The following is a 17245-nucleotide window of genomic DNA, read 5'->3' as shown; positions in this document are numbered from 1 at the left end:
TACAGGTGTCCAGACAATCCAACAGGAAAAGAACAGTCTCTTCAAAAGACGATGCTGAGACAACTGGATATCCAAATACAAAAGAACAAAGCTGGATACTAGCCTCACAATACATACAAAAATTGTATAGGTAAAAGATCTAAATTTAAGAACTAAAAAAGTATACATGGGTATAAATCTTCATTACCTTGGATTAGGCAATGGTCTTTTACACATAACATCAAAAGTACAAGTAACAAAAAAAAAAGAAAGAAAGAAAGTGAAAATCATAGAAACTATAAACTTTTGTACTTTCAAAGACACTATGAAGGAAGTTAAAAGACAACTCACAGAATGGGAGAAACTGTTTGCAAATCACACCTGATAAAGAGACTTATATCTAGAACAAATAAAGAATTTTAAAATCCTTTTACATAGAACAAAATTCTTTTTTTTTTTAAGATTTTATTTATTTGACAGAGAGAAAGCACAAGTAGGCAGAGAGGCAGACAGAGAGAGAGAGAGAGAGGAGGAAGTGGGCACCCTGCCAAGCAGAGAGCCCAATGTGGGACTCGATCCCAGGACTCTGAAATCATGACCTGAGCCACCCAGGTGCCCACAAAATTCTTTTTTGAAAATGATTTTATATACTTGAGAGAGAGACAGAAAGCGCATGCAGATACACAAAAGAGAACATGAGCAGGAGTCAGGGTAGAGAGAGAAGCAGACTCCCCATGGAGCAGGGAGCCCAATGCAGGGCTCAATCCCAGGACACTGTGATCATGACCTGAGCCAAAGGCAGACTCTTAACCCACTGAGCCTCCTAGGTGCCCCAGAATAAAATTCATATATAGATACTATGTACATAATATCAAATATATAAAGAATTTAAAAATATAAACAATTTAATAATATAAAGACAAATGACCCAACTTAAAATGGGCAAAGAATGTGAATAGAGTTTACCAAAGAAGATATATAATAGCCAATACACACATAAAAAGATATTCAACATCAATAGCCATCAGAGAAATACAAATCAAAATCACAATGAGATACCACTTCACACCCACTATGGTGACTATAATCAAAATGACAATAACAAGTGTTGTCAAGAATGTAGAGAAACTGGAATCCTCATACATGCTGGTAAGAATGTAAAATGGTATAGCCTTTTTAGAAAGAGTCTGACATTTCCTCAAAAGTTTACCATATGACCCAGAAATTTCACTTCTAGGTATATAAGACAAGGGAAAGGAAAACATATGTTCCCATAAAAATCAGTACATGAATGTTCACAGTAGAATTATCCACAACTGCCAAAAAGCCAAAACAACCCAAATGTCTATCAGCTGATGAATGGATAAACAAAATATGGTATATCCATATGCACAGAAGAGATTTAACATAGCAGCCCTGACTACTATCTTTTTTTTTTTATTAAGATTTTATTTATTTATTTGACAGACAGAGATCACAAGCAGACAGAGGGGCAGGCAGAGAGAGAGAGAGAGGGAAGCAGGCTCCTTGCTGAGCAGAGAGCCCGACGTGGGACTCGATCCCAGGACCCTGAGATCATGACCTAAGCTGAAGGCAGAGGCTTAACCCCCTGAGCCACCCAGGCGCCCCTGACTACTATCTTTTATTTTTTTTATTTTTTTTTTAAGATTTTATTTATTTGACAGAGAGAGAGAGATCACAAGTAGGCAGAGAGGCAGGCAGAGAGAGAGAGAGGGAAGCAGGCTCCCTGCTGAGCAGAGAGCCCGATGCGGGGCTCGATCCCAGGACCCTGAGATCATGACCTGAGCCGATGGCAGAGGCTTTAACCCACTGAGCCACCCAAGCGCCCCCTGACTACTATCTTTTAAAAGACTTTATTATAAGGTTGGCCCTTGGCTGGTATCTGGGAAAATGATTTCAGCAGTGTTCCTGGCATTCTATAAATGACAAGCATGGTTCATTGTACCTAAACTATTTATACAAAGAGTTATACAAATAATATGGTTTATGCTTAACACCTGCTTTCCTTCCAGGGGTCTGGAATATGGATGCACAATAGACACAGGGTGCCTACATGACAAGCACCTAGTAAAAACCCTGGGCACTGAGCTTCTAATGAGCTCCCCTGGTTGGCAACATTTCAGAAGTGTTGTCATAACTCATTACTAGGAGAATTAAGCATGTCCTGTGTGACTCCACTGGAGAAGACTCTTGGAAGTTTGTGCCTAGTTTCCTATGGACTTCACTTCACATGCCTTTTCTCTTTATTTCTTTTGTAGCAAATCACAGCCTAGAATATGACCATATGCTAAGTCTTAGACTCCTAACAAATCAACAAACCTGAGGATGGCCATGATGACTCTTTATCCATCATACAATGAAATATTCGGCCATGAAAACAAATGAAGAACTGATAAACACTACAACATCAATAAACCTTGAAAATATCACACTAAGTTTAAAAAGCAGGACATAAAAGGACATATAGTACATGATTCTATTTATATAAAATGCCCAGAATAGGCAAAACCATAAAAACAAAAATTAGATTATTGGTTGCCAGGAACTGGGGGAGGAGAGAGTGGGAAGTGACTGCTGGGGCCATGAAACTTCTTTTTAAGATGGTGAAAATATTCTAGAATTGGAGACTAGTGGTAGTTGCAAAACACTGTAAATATACTAAAATGACTGAATTATACAGTTTAGAAGGGTGAATTTTAAGGTGTGTGAATTATATCTCAGTTTTTAAAAGACTGAGAATAGAAGGAGAGGAACTAGAGACAGTGTAATAGATAACTCTTGAGCTTTAATATAAAAGGGTGCAGAGCATTAGAGTACTAGCTGGTAGAATATTAGATGGAAGGCAAATGAGGTCAGGAAAGGCTTCTGTTATTTTTAAAGATTTTATTTATTTATTTGACAGATAGAGATCACAAGTAGGCAGAGAGGTAGGCAGAGAGAGAGAGGAGGAGGCAGGATCCCTGCTGAGCAGAGAGCCCGATGTGGGGCTCGATCCCAGGACACTGGGACCATGACCTGAGGCGAAGGCAGAGGCTTTAACCCACTGAGCCACCCAGGCGCCCCAGCTTCTGTTATTTTTAAAGTGGGAATAAAATTTCATGTTTATATACCAATGAGAAGATCCAAAAGAAAAAAAAAAGAAACTTCTTTTGGGAAAGTGAAAAGTGCTGGAGCAATGTCCCTCGATAGAAGAAAAGAGATAGGGTGAAAATGGCTTTAGTGGAGGGAATGGTTTTAGAAGCACTGACAGTTCATCAATAGTTACAGGGGAAAAGACAAACCATATGGTGTAAATGCAACTAAATGAATAGATGTGGGAACAGTTTGTGAAAGTTCTAATTGCTTTGATTTTCTCAGTGAAATATAAGGAAAGGTCATCAAGTGAGAATGAAGATGGGGTAAGAACAGCTGAAGGTTCAACAAAAAGAAGATATAAAATTATCTAGGAGAGAAGGAGAGCAAATGGGACTAGGGAAATAATGTATGACTGCATACAGTATGACTGACAGCACTAAGTGCCTACTTGAGGTTCATGGCCATGATTTAAAGTGAGATCAATGGAAGAATAAACATTGTTAAAATGTCTATACTGCCGGGGCGCCTGGGTGGCTCAGTGGGTTAAGCCTCTACCTTCGGCTCAGGTCGTGATCTCAGGGTCCTGGGATCGAGCCCCGCATCAGGCTCTCTGCTCAGCAGTGAGCCTGCTTCCTCCTCTTTCTCTCTGCCTACCTCTCTGCATACTTGTGGTCTCTGTCTGTCAAATAAATAAATAAAATCTTTAAAAAAAAATGTCTATACTGCCTAGAGCAATCTATACTTTTAATGCCATTCTGATCAAAATTCCACTGGTATTTTTCAAAGAGCTGGAACAAATAATCCTAAAATTTGTATGGAATCAGAAGAGACCCTGAATTGCTAAGGAAATGTTGAAAAAGAAAAACAAAACTGGAGGCATCACGTTGCCTGATTTCAAGCTTTACTACAAAGCTGTGATCACCAAGACAGCATGGTACTGGCATAAAAACAGACACATAGACCAGTGGAACAGAGTAGAGAGCCCAGATATGGACCCTCACCTCTATGGTCAAATAATCTTTGACAAAACAGGAAAAAATATACAGCGGAAAAAAGACAGTCTCTTCAAGAAATGGTGCTGGGAAAATTGGACAGCTATATGTAGAATAATGAAACTCGGCCATTCTCTTACACCATAAACAAAGATAAACTTGAAATGGATAAAAGACCTCAACGTGAGACAGGAATCCATCAGAATCATAGAGGAGAACATAGGCAGTTACCTCTTCGATATCAGCCACAGCAACTTCTTTCAAGATATGTCTCCAAAGGCAAAGGAAACAAAAGTGAAAATGAACTTTTGGGACTTCATCAAGATCAAAAGCTTCTGCACAGCAAAGGAAATAGTCAACAAAACAAAGAGGCAACCCACAGAATGGGAGAAGATATTTGCAAATGACAGTACAGACAAAAGGCTGATATCCAGGATCTATAAAGAACTTCTCAAACTCAAAACACACAGAACAGATAATCATGTCAAAAAATGGGCAGAAGACATGAACAGACACTTCTCCACTGAAGACATACAAATGGCTATCAGACACATGAAAAAATGTTCATCATCACTAGCCATCAGGGAGATTCAAATCAAAACCACATTGAGATACCACCTTACACCAGTTAGAATGGCCAAAATCAACAAGACACTTAACAACAAGTGTTGGAGAGAATATGGAGACAGGGGAACCCTCTTACACTGTTGGTGGGAATGGAAGTTCGTGCAGCCAATTTGGAAAACAGTGTGGAGATTCCTTAAGAAATTAAAAATAGAGCTTCCCCATGACCCTGAAATTGCACTACTGGGTATTTACCCCAAAGATACAGATGTGGTGAAAAGAAGGGCCATCTGTACCCCAATGTTCATAGCAGCAATGGCCACTGCCTCCATCAGAAAGTATGAAAATACCCAACTTTTTTATCAACATGGATGGGACTGGAAGAGATATGCTGAGTGAAGTAAGTCAAGCAGAGAGGGTCAATTATCATATGGTTTCACTTATTTGTGGAACATAAGAAATAACACAGAGGACATGGGGAGATGGAGAGGAGAAGGGTGTTGAGGGAAATTGGAGGGGGAGATGAACCATGAGAGACTACGGACTCTGAAAAACAATCCGAGGGTTTTGAAGGGGCGGGGAGTGGGAGGTTGGGTGGGCCTAGTGGTGGGTATTATGGAGGGCAGGTATTGCATGGAGCACTGGGTGTGGTGCATAAACAATGAATTCTGTTACACTAAAAAGAAATTTAAAAAATTAAAAATTAAAAATAAATAAAGTGAGATCAAATAGCATGTGTTTTTCTCCTGCCATTTAATTGTGTGAATGCAGGAGTGAAGTAGTTAAACAGTTGGATTTAAGGTTGGGGCTTTGCTGTGCATATAAGATAAATTTAGAGGGGACAAGGGAAAAGAAGCTGTATGTAAAGGAAGTGATATAATGATAGATAAAAATATTTAAACTAAGTAAGGATAGAAATAAGGATATAAGAGGATAAAAGACAATAAAACTGTGGTAAGAGTCATTGCAGGTCCTGATGAGTATCACTAAGTTTTTAGATTTGGGAGTTTTATAGGAGTGAGGTAGAGAGATGGGAAGTAGAAGTTAGAAGTTGAAATATCTGGAATCAAGATTATGGAGGATTGCAGTTATTGATAATGACATGATTTAGGATTTGACATGGTAGTGAGGTAGCATGGAGAACGAGATTACTGGAAGACAAGAATTAAAGGAACCAAGAGGCCACAGTATTGGAAACATGACCTACGTTGCAATTTTAATTACCAAGAGTTACATTCAAGAGCAACTGAGCACATGTCTCCCATGGATACAACTAGATAACACCCACATCTGTGTAATAACCTAGGAAACAAAGTGAAGACTGGTAGAACAGACTCTCCACAGCTAAATGTAGAGAAGAGACCCATCAAAAAGGGCAGGAAGGGCAGAGATGCTGTCAGGAGCCAATGGCACTCGGGACTGTCTATGGGAGAGAGGGATGCCATGGGTGTGAAGAGGATCAGACACTGGCCATGTGCTAGCCACATGAGAAAGATGATCCCCATTACATTTGGCTTTGAAAAACATATGTACTTAACAATCAGTGGGGCTTAACATCTGGAACCTTAAAAAATCAGTAGCAGAGCTCTGGGATAGCCAGAAGCCCCCTTCTTTAAAGAGCGAGCACAACAAACAGCCAGGAGAAATACAGCATAAAAGCAGGAGTTTGTGATCTAGGGTATATGGGAAGGGGATTTATTCATTAATCTCAAGAGTGTGTGCTGGAGAAGCAGGGATCTTAGGGAACTTCTCCAAGAACAAACAGCTGCTCAGGACCATTTCCCTCCCCAACACTAATGCCTAGATACACAGGCACCTGCGGGAATAAGCAGAGCATGTACACTCTCCACGTATATGCTAAAGCATGCTCCACACCCTCATTCTCCTGCAGAAATGCCCTCAGCATCACAGCCTCGGCAGGACTTTTCCCCAGGGGCTGCAGACTTCGACCCACAACTGACTGACACAGACCTACTCACACCCATCCTTCAATCTGATGCAGACCTGCCCCATTGAATACCTCCTTGGTTGAAGCCCATCCAAAGCAGTGCCATAATTCTGGCAGTGTGCAAGCCACTGACAGAAGCCAGCAACACTTCAATGTGACTCCTGCCCTAGCAGACGGGAAATTAACAACACACACCAATCCTAAATGCAGCCCCAGCAGTGGGCTGGGGACAGACATCAAGTCTCACTTCAGGCCTCACCCACCAATGAAAGCTTCTCAGGAGACAACATGGGGAAAACCCCTGTGGTTCCATGCCATTGCATCTCTGGCAAATGGCTGGTCTGACTCAGTTAAGCCCAAGGAAGCCCCAGACAGGCCCACTAACAACAAAGGGACCAAATCCTGCTCACAACAAGCAAAGAGAGCCATTGCAGACAACTAGACTGAAGGTAAATGTGGTTCAGCAACAACACTAGGGTACACTCACCACATATAAAAGATATCTCTGAAGAGCCAGGCTCTGGTGAACAGGAGGCACAGCACAATAGGGCACTATAAGACCTCTTCGTTATAAGACCACTATTTTCATGAGGAGAAGAGATAGCTGACTTTCCTAACACACAGAAACAGATACAGGGAGTTAGATAAAATGAGGAGACAGGGGAATATGTACACATGAAAGAACAGGACAAAATCACAACAGGAGACCTAAACAAAATGGAGATTAATATGTCTGATAGAGAATTTACAGTAATTGTCATGAACATACTCAGTGGACTTGAGGAAAGAGTGGAGGACCTCAGTGAGACACTTACCAAAGACAGAGTAAATATGGAAAATAACCAATCACAGATGAAGAACTCAGTAACTGAAATTAAAAATATACTAGAGAGAATAAATAGCAGACTAGAGGAAGCAAAAAAATGGATGAGTGACTTGGAGGCCAGAGTAATGGAAAGCAATCAAGCTAAAAAGGAGAGAGAAAAATAGTAATAAAAGAATCAAAATAGACTACAGGAACCCTGCAACACCACCAAATATAATAACATTTGCATTACAGGGATCCAAAAAGAAGAAGAGACAGAAAAGGGAGCAGAAAATTTATCTGAAAAATAATGCCTGAAAACTTACTGAATCTAGGGAAGGAAACAGAAATCCAGATCCAGGAACAAAGACAATACCCAATAAAATCAACCCATGGAGATCCACACCAAGACACACAGTCATTAAAATGGTGAAAAGTGGTTATAAAGAATTTTAAAAAGCAGAAAGAGAAAAGAAAACAGTTACATACAAGGGAAAACCCAGTAAGGCTAGAAACTTTTCAGCAGAAACTTTGCAAACCAGAAGAAAATGGCATGATATATTCAATGTGCTGAAAGGAAAAAAATTTGCAGCCAAGAATACTCTATCCACCAAGGCTATCATTGACAAATGAAGAAGAGATCAAGAGTTCCCAGACAAACAAATGTTAAAGGAATTCATCACCACTAAACCAGCTCTATAAAAAATTTTAAAGGTAACTCCTTCAGTGGAAAGAAAAGACCACAAATAGTTGTTAAAAAAAAAAAAAAAAGTCCAGAATACAAAAGCAGTAAAATTAAGTTTATCTACTAAAATCAGTCAAGGGATTCCTAAAATAGAAGGATGTAAAATATGATACCATATACCTAAAATGTGGCAGGGCTAGGGGGAGGGGAGTTAAGAATGTGTTCAAACTTAAGGAACCATCAAGGTAATACAGACTGCTGTATGTGTAAGATAACATACATAAACCTAATGATAACCACAAACTAAAACCAGTAATAGATATCAAAAAATAAAAAGAAAGGAATCCAAGTATATGGCTAAAGAAAGCCAGCAAACTGTAAGAGAAGAGAGTAAGAAAGGAAGAGAAGAACTACAAAAACAACCATCAGAAGTAACAAAATGGCAATAAGTCCATACCTTTCAACAGTTACTTTGAATGAAAATGCATTAAATGCTCCAATCAGAAGACACAGGGTGACAGAACAGATAAAAAAGCAGGAACCAGGGCGCCTGGGTGGCTCAGTGGGTTAAAGCCTCTGCCTTCAGCTCAGGTCATGATCTCAGGGTCCTGGGATCGAGTCCCGCATCGGGCTCTCTGCTCAGCAGGGAGCCTGCTTCCCTCTCTCTCTCTCTGTCTGCCTCTCTGCCTACCTGTGATCTCTCTGTCAAATAAATAAATAAAATCTTTTAAAAAATAAATTAATTAATTAATTAATTAATTTTAAAAAGCAGGAACCATCTATATGCTGCCTACAAGAGACTCATTTCACACTAAAGACACATGCAGATTGAAATTAAGGGATGGAAAAACAATCATCATGCAAATGGTAGTGAAAAGAAAGCCACAGGAGCAATACTTATATTGGACAAAATAGACTTTAAAACAAAGACTGAGAGACTTCAAAACAAAGAGACAGAGAAGGACACTATATAATCATAAAAGGAATAATCCAACAAGCAGATATAAAATAATTGTACATATTTATGCACACAAAATGGGAGCACCTAAATATATAACACAGTTAATAATAAACATAAAGGAAGTAACCAATAATAATACGATAATAACAAAGAACTTCAATACGCCACTTAACATCAATGGGCAGATGATCCAAACAGAATCAACAAAGAAACATTGAACCAGATGGATCTAACAGATATAGTCAGAACATTCCATCCTAAAACAGGAGAATACAAATTCTCTTCAAAGATTTTTTTTTTTTTTTTGACAGAGATCACAAGTAGGCAGAGAGAGAGGAGGAAACAGGCTCCCCACTGACCAGAGAGCCGGATGTGGGACTCAATCCCAGGACCTTGATCCCAGGACCTGAGCTGAAGGCAGAGGCTTTAACCCACTGAGCCACTGAGGCACCCCTACAATTTCTCTTCAAATGCAAACACAGCACTCTCCAGTACAGATCACATGTTAGGCCACATAACAAATCTCAACAAACTTAAAAAGATCAAAGCCATGCCATACATCTTTTCCAATCACAATGCTATGAAACTAGCAATCAACCATAAGAAAAAAATCTGAAAAGAACACACATACATGGAGGTTAAATAACATGTTAAAAAAAAAATGAATGGGTTAACCCAGAAATCAAAGAGGGAAAAGAAATACATGGAGACAAAGAAAATGAAAACAACAATGGTTCAAAATCTTTGGGATGCAGCAAAAAGCCCTAAGGGTCAACACTGCAGCAATTTAGGCCTACCTCAAAAACAGTAAAAATCTCAAATAAACAACCTAATGTAACACCAAAGGGAGCTAGAAAAACAAAACAAAACAAAACAAAGCCAGAAGGAAAGAAATAAAGATTAGAGCAGAAATAGGTGAAATAGAAACCAAAAAACAATAGAATATATCAATGAAACCAGGAGCTGATACTTTGAAAAGGTCAACAAAATTGATAAACTTTAATCTAAACTCATAAAAAAGGAGAGAGCGTGAGGACACAAACATCAAAAATGAAAGAGGAGAAATAATAATCAACACCACAGAAACACAAAGGATTATAAGAGAATATTATGAAAAATCATATGCCAATAAACTAGACAACCTAGAAGAGATGTATAAATTCCTAGAAATATATAACCACCCAAAACTGAATCAGAAGAAATAGAAAATTTGAACAGGCCAATCACCAGCAATGAAATTAAATCAGTAAAAAAAAAAAAAAAAAAAAAAAAACTCCCAACAAACAAAAGTCTAGGATCAGACAGCTTCACAGGTGAATTCCAACAAACATTTAAAGAAGAGTTAATACCTATTCTTCTCCAGCACCTAGGTGGCTCAGTCCATTAAGTATCTGCCTTTGACTCAGGTCCTGATCTCAGTGTCCTGGGATCAAGCCCAGCATTGGGCTCCCTTAGCAGGGAGTCTGCTTCTCCCTTTCCTACTTGCACTGCTTGTGCTTGCTTTCTCTCTCTCTCTCTCTCTGTCTCTGTCAAATAAATAAAATCTCAAAAAAACAAACAAACAAACAAACAAAAACCCTATTCTTCTCAAACCATTCCAAAAAATAAAAGAGGAAGGACAGCTTCTGAATTCACTCCATGAGCCCAGCATTACCCTGATAGCAATACCAGATAAAGATACCTAAAACAAAAAAGAAAAGAAAACTACAGGTCAATATGTCTAATGAATATAGATGCAAAAATCCTTAACAAAGTATTAGCAAATCAAATCCAGCAATCCATTAAAAAAAAATCACTCACCATGATCAATCAGGATTTATTTCCAGGATTCAATATCCACAATACAATCAATGTGATACACCACATCAACAAGAGAAATAATAAAAACCATATGATCATCCCAAAAGATACAGAAAAAGCACTTGACAAAGTACAATATCCACTCATGAAAAAAAAACCCTCAACAATGTAGATTTAGAGGGAACATACCTCAACATAATAAAGGCCATATATGAAAAACCCAGAGCTAACATCATCCTCAGTGGGAAAAAACTGAGAGCCTTTCCACTAAGATCAGAAACAAGACAAGGATGTCTACTCTCACCACTTTTATTCAACACAGTATTGGAAGTCTTATCCACAGTAATAATAGAGGAAGAAGAAATAAAAGTCTTCCAAATTGGTAAAGAAGTAAAACTTTCACTATTGGCAGATGACATGATACTATATACAGAAAATTCTAAACACTCCATCAAAAAAACTACTAGAACCAATAAATCAATTCAGTAAAGGCGCAGGATTCAAAATCAACATACAGAAATCCATTGCATTTCTATACACTAATAAAGAAACAACACAAAGAGAAATTAAAAAACAATCCCATTTACAATCACATCAAAAATAATAAGATACTTAGGAATAAAACTAAACAAGGAGGTGAAAGACCTGTACTCTGAGAACTATAAAACGTTGATGAGAGAAACTGAAGACGACACAATGAAATGGAAATATATTCCATGCTCACAGATTGGAAGAACAAATATTGTTAAAATGTCTATACTGCTAGGGGCTCTTGGGTTGGCTCAGTCAGTTAAGCAACCAACTCTTCATTTTAGCTCAGGTCATGATCTCAGGGTTGGGAGATCGAGCCCAGAATCAGGGTCCACACTCGGCACAGAGTCTGCTTGGTATCTTTCCCTCTTCCTCCCCCTCTCTCTTTGCCCCTCCCCCTGCTCATGCACTCTCTAAAATAAATAAATAAATAATCTTTTTAAAAAATATCTGTAATACCCAAAACAATCTATGTAATGCAATCCCTATCAAAATACCAATAGCATTTTTCACAGAACTAGAACAAACAACCTTAAAATTTGTATGGAACCACAAAAGACCCTGAATAGCCAAAACAATCTTGAAAAAGAAACAAAGCTGGAAATACCACAATCCCAGATTTCAAGATATACTACAAAAATACAGTAATCAAAACAGTATGGTACTGGCATAAAAATATAGGAATAGATTAGTGAAACAGGATAGAGAACCCAGAAATAAACTCACGATTATATGGTAAACCAATCTCCGATAAAGGAGGCAAGAATATCCAATGGAGAAAATTCTCTTCAACAAATGGTGTTGGGAAAATTACAAGCAAAATAATGAAACTCAACCACCTTCTCACACTATACAAAAAAATAAACTCGACATGAGTTAAGGACTTAAATGAGAGACCTGAAACCATTAAAATCCTTGAAAAGAGAGCACAGGCAGTAAGACCTCTGACATCAACCATACCAACATTTTTCTAGATATGTCTCCTGAGGCAAGGGAAATGAAAGCAATAATAAACTATTGGGACTATATAAAAAAAAAGCTTCTGCACAGTCAAGGAAACAGTCAATGAAACTAAGACAATCCAGTGAATGGAAGAAGATATTTGCAAATGACATAACCAATAAAGGGTCAGTATCCAAAATATATAAAGAACTTATATAACTCCACACCAAAAAAAACCCAAATAATCTCATTTAAAAATGGGCAGAAGACCTGAGTAGGAATTTTTCCAAACAATACAGACAGATGGCAACAGAAACATAAAAAGATGTTCAAATGCAATCATCAGGGAAATGCAAATCAAACCCACAATGAGATATCACCCCACACCTCTCAGAATGGCTAGAAGCAAGAAGATAAGAAACAAGCACTGGCAAGGATGTGGAAAAAGTGGAACTCTCACACACTATTGGTAGGAATGCAAACTGGTGCAGTCACTGTAGACAACAGCATGGAGGTTCCTCAAAAAGTTAAAAATAGAATTACTATATGATCCACTAATTCCACTACTGGGTATTTATCCAAAGAATACAAAAACACTAATTGGAAAAAAAAAATTATTATATGTACCCCTATGTTGACTGTAGCAAGAACAATAATTGGGAAAGATTATATGTACCCCTATGTTGACTACAGCATTATTTACAATAACCAAGTTATGGGGGTGCCTGAGTGGCTCAGTCAGTTGAGCAGTTGCCTTCAGCTCAGGTCACGATCCCAGGGTCCTGGGATCAAGCCCCACATTGGGCTACCTGCTCAGCAGAGAGCCTGCTTCTCCCTCTCCCTCTCCCTCTGCCTGCTGCTCTGCCTACTTGTACTCTCTATCTCTGTGTCAAATAAATAAAACCTTTAACAATAACCACCTTATGGAAGCAACCCAAGTGTCCATCAAGAGATGAATGTATAAAGAAGGTGTAGTATATATACACAATGAAATATTACTGAGTCATAAAAAAGAATGAAATCTTGCCAGTTGCAACAACATGAATGGATCAAGAGGATATAATGTTAAGGGAAAGAAGTCAGAGAAAGACAAATACCATAAGATTTCACTCATATGTGGGATTTAAGAAACAAAACGAACAAAGAAGAAAAGAGAAACTAAAAAGCAGACTCTTAACTATAAAGAACAAACAGATGGCTACCAGAGGAGAGGTGGGGGGGGATGGGTGAAATAGATGAAGGGGATTAAGAGTACACTTATCATGATGAGCACTGTGTATTGTACACCTGAAACTAATACAAAACTGTATATTAACTATACTAGAATTAAAATTAAAAATCACTTAATTAACATATTTTTTAAAAAGAAAGAAAGAAAGAAGAAACGAGGAGGACTGACTTAAGGGGCTGTAGATGACTGGCTACTGATATAGACTGGCAAGACAGTTTAGGAAGATGGAGGGAAAATATCTGAAGGCAGCAATTGGTTTTTAAATGTTTTAAAATGCAACTGGGAATTGGTTTTATTCAGGTATGCTGAGGCCAAGTGATTAAGAAATGATTGCCATTGAAAAGACAGTTTGTAATTTACAGTCCCCAAGTGGAAAGAGGTACACCACACCAGGAATGGCCACGTGGGGAAGCAATAGGGTTGGTCTGGAAGAAGGAGGAGGGAGAACTAAGCACAACGCAGAAGCCTTTATTATGTTTTCTGTGGAAGTGGGGCAAAGTAAACAGCTGAAGAAGCTTAATAATAGATAGTTTTAATAATTGGGGCTGAGAGTGGGTGGGGGGTGCTCTGGACTAAGAGGATGGTCTTTAGTTGCCTAGTACTTGGCCCTGGGAAGATTAGGGCAAGGACTATTGCCTTGTGGAGTATAAGAATCAGAATGACGAGGTGGGTGTTAGAATGAATTTAGGATTACCTGGTATGCTCACATGAATTACCCAACCCTAGGAGGAGCAGTCTCTGCCCAGTCAGTGAGGCTCCAGATGCCAGAGTATCAATGATACAGAAAATAAGAAAATATACTTAAATACAGTGAATAAAACAAGACACCTACCCCACCCACTTCCAACCCTGCTAGTGTAAGAAATGTGCGAGAAAATAACCATTACCTGAAAAAGCTGCATGGGAAACACAATCTTTTGCTCTGTGCTGCTCTATATGTTTATACCTTACCGACAAGTTATCTTAGCATCCCCCAGTAATTAATGTTAAGTTGTAAATTTAAAGGTCATTCCTCTTAAAAAAAAAAAAAAAGACTATGGAATAAATAATTGAAGCGTGAAAAGAAAAAAGTTCTTTCCTCTTTTCTTTACACACACACACACACACACACACACACACACTGACAACTACAACAGGTTATGTCTTCTTAGGAAATCAGATGCTAAGTTGAATTTTTGAATTTTAATCACAAGGTCATGAAGCAAGAACTATTTCCCATTGCCAATCATTTGAATCATATATGATGCTGCTATATATAAAACAATTTTTCACAGACTGTATTTCCTACTCTAACTCAAGTGCATAATACCAAAGGACTCTGTAGTAAGTAGCAAAATAACAATATTTCAAAAAAATTTTTTGGTTACCTAAAGAAAAAGATGTGCAATAAAGAACTGAATTTCATAAGTAAAATTTAAAAAATTATTTTTCAGAAGTTGCACTGAAAAAATTAATCTCAATATTTTACATTATAATCTTCTTATACTTTATATAGATGAAATTTCAATACACTCTGCTAAAAAAAAGAAGGGGTATGTCACAAGCACTTTCTCTGTGCAAGACACTACAAGAGATACTACTGAGGACGTTCACATCAATGAGATGATCCCATTTCAAGGAGCTTACATAACCACAGACATACATGACTAACTTAATATAAAACAAAATGTGATTAAGTGCTTAAAATAGAGGCTGTGAAGTGCTATGAAGAACAAAGCCATCTACTCCAACCTCCTTGTTCTAAATATGAGAAAACTGAAGCTCACAGAAATCATAAAACAAGATAATACACAGCCCAAAGGCAGATCTCTGCCGTTGTTGCCAAATCCAGTGCCTCCTCCACTCTACCATGCTATCTCTTAATTTTTTTCTATTACTTTTCATGACAATAAATAAAAGAAAACATTGATATAGTTTCTTCCTTTCTCTGATATATAAAAATCTGACATATCCTATGGATCTTCATCTAAGCATTCACTCAAGGGATGCCTGGCTGGCTCAACAGAGAATGCAATTCTTGATCTCGGGGTTGTTTGAGCCCCACATCGGGTGTAGTCATTACTTGAGAATAAAATATTTTTAAAAAAGAAGAAAATAAAATAAAAATAAACATACACTCAAGAAATATATCATTTCACAGAGCCTACCATAGGCCTACTACTATAAATAACACTTAATAAAATGTATTCCAAGGCGCCTGGGTGGCTCAGTGGGTTAAGCCTCTGCTTTCAACTCAGGTCATGATCTCAGGGTCCTGGGATGGAGCCCCGCATCAGGCTCGCTGCTCAATGGGAGCCTGCTTCCCCCCGTCCCTTTTCCATTTATGCATATAGGAGTTTCATAGAAGAAACTCTGAAATAATAAAGAAGTCAGATCATTCAAGCATGTCAGAGCATAAAAAGAAGAAAAACTAAATCACACAGGGGCGCCTGGGTGGCTCAGTGGGTTAAGCCTCTGCTTTCGGCTCAGGTCATGATCTCAGGGTCCTGGGATCGAGTCCCACATCGCACTCTCTGCTTGGCAGGGAGCCTGCTTCCTCCTCTCTCTCTGCCTGCCTCTCTGCCTACTTGTGATCTCTCTCTGTCAAATAAATAAATAAAATCTTTAAAAAAATCAATCAATCACACAAATACACTTAAAATTTAATTACCCAAAAATAATTTTCTACACTAACGTCAGTATGATTTAGATTACAGGCAAAATGTACATCAGCAAATAACTAAAAGACTAGCATCAAAAAATACTTAGAATCCAGAATACAAAAACACAAAATTCAACTTTAAAAAAGCCAGTATTGGCTTTAAAACTTAGTTCCACATTTACTTTTCATCACTAAGCACTCAAATCAAGAGGCACTAATCAGTACATACCAACCCTTTTACACACGGCCTTGCCCATAACAGGGCATAACAAACACCTGCTGAATAAGATTATGTGTTGGGTGGTATGACAGAAAGCCACTAAAAGAATCATTTAGGAAAATACTGACTTCCACATATTGGAAAAAAGGAAGAAATTATGGTAGGGCAGGATTTAAAAAACTGAAATGAAATACAAATAAACACTTCAAGATTTACAAACATAAAAAATTAGTGAATTTCTATGGTGCTTATTAGATGCCAGGCATTTTACACCTGATGAAATTCCAGGCACAGAATGATTAAGTTTGAGGCACACAACTATGAAATGGCAAAGCAGAGAACTTGGACTCAGGCATTCTAGCCTTAGAGTCCATGTTACTTAAATGTCACAAGTCTAAAAGAGGTACAATTTTGAGAAACTACATTAGAAAATACTTCCCTTCTGGATACATTTAGCAAAAATGAGTGTCAAATCATTACACAAATGTGCAGACAATAGTAAGGGATTAAAATAAAATTCTATTCAACTAGAATGGCAATTAATTTAAACTAATTTCTTCCATTACTTCGGTGATGAAAATTTGTGAATTCACGAGTTCAATGGATGCTCTATTTTCAAAAATTTTGACCATACGCAAGCCATAAGAATAAAAGGTTATGATCTCATATTTTTACAAACATAATCTAAAGTTTTGCATACCAATAATAAGGAAGTCAGTAAGTTAGTATATAGCAAGTTTCTTGCATATGAATGATTTTTGTGTAACAACAATACAGAAGTCAGTATACAGCAATGGTTCTCAGCAGAAGCTTATTCTATCCCCAAGAGGACATTTGGCAACATCTGGCG

The 17245-nt window shown here is 38.0% G+C and overlaps 1 protein-coding gene across 1 annotated transcript in view; it reads right to left on the bottom strand.

The window, feature by feature from the left end:
• The window catches only part of BTBD8 (BTB domain containing 8), a 104513-nt gene that overhangs the window by 79934 nt on the left and 7334 nt on the right, over positions 1–17245 (bottom strand). The window lies entirely within an intron of this gene.

Source organism: Lontra canadensis, unplaced genomic scaffold (assembly GCF_010015895.1).
Source record: "Lontra canadensis isolate GAN:19392208 unplaced genomic scaffold, GSC_riverotter_1.0 scaffold33, whole genome shotgun sequence".
NCBI lineage: Eukaryota > Metazoa > Chordata > Mammalia > Carnivora > Mustelidae > Lontra > Lontra canadensis.
The sequence above is the reverse complement of the archived record's forward strand: the minus strand, read 5'-3'. Positions and strand labels throughout refer to the sequence as shown.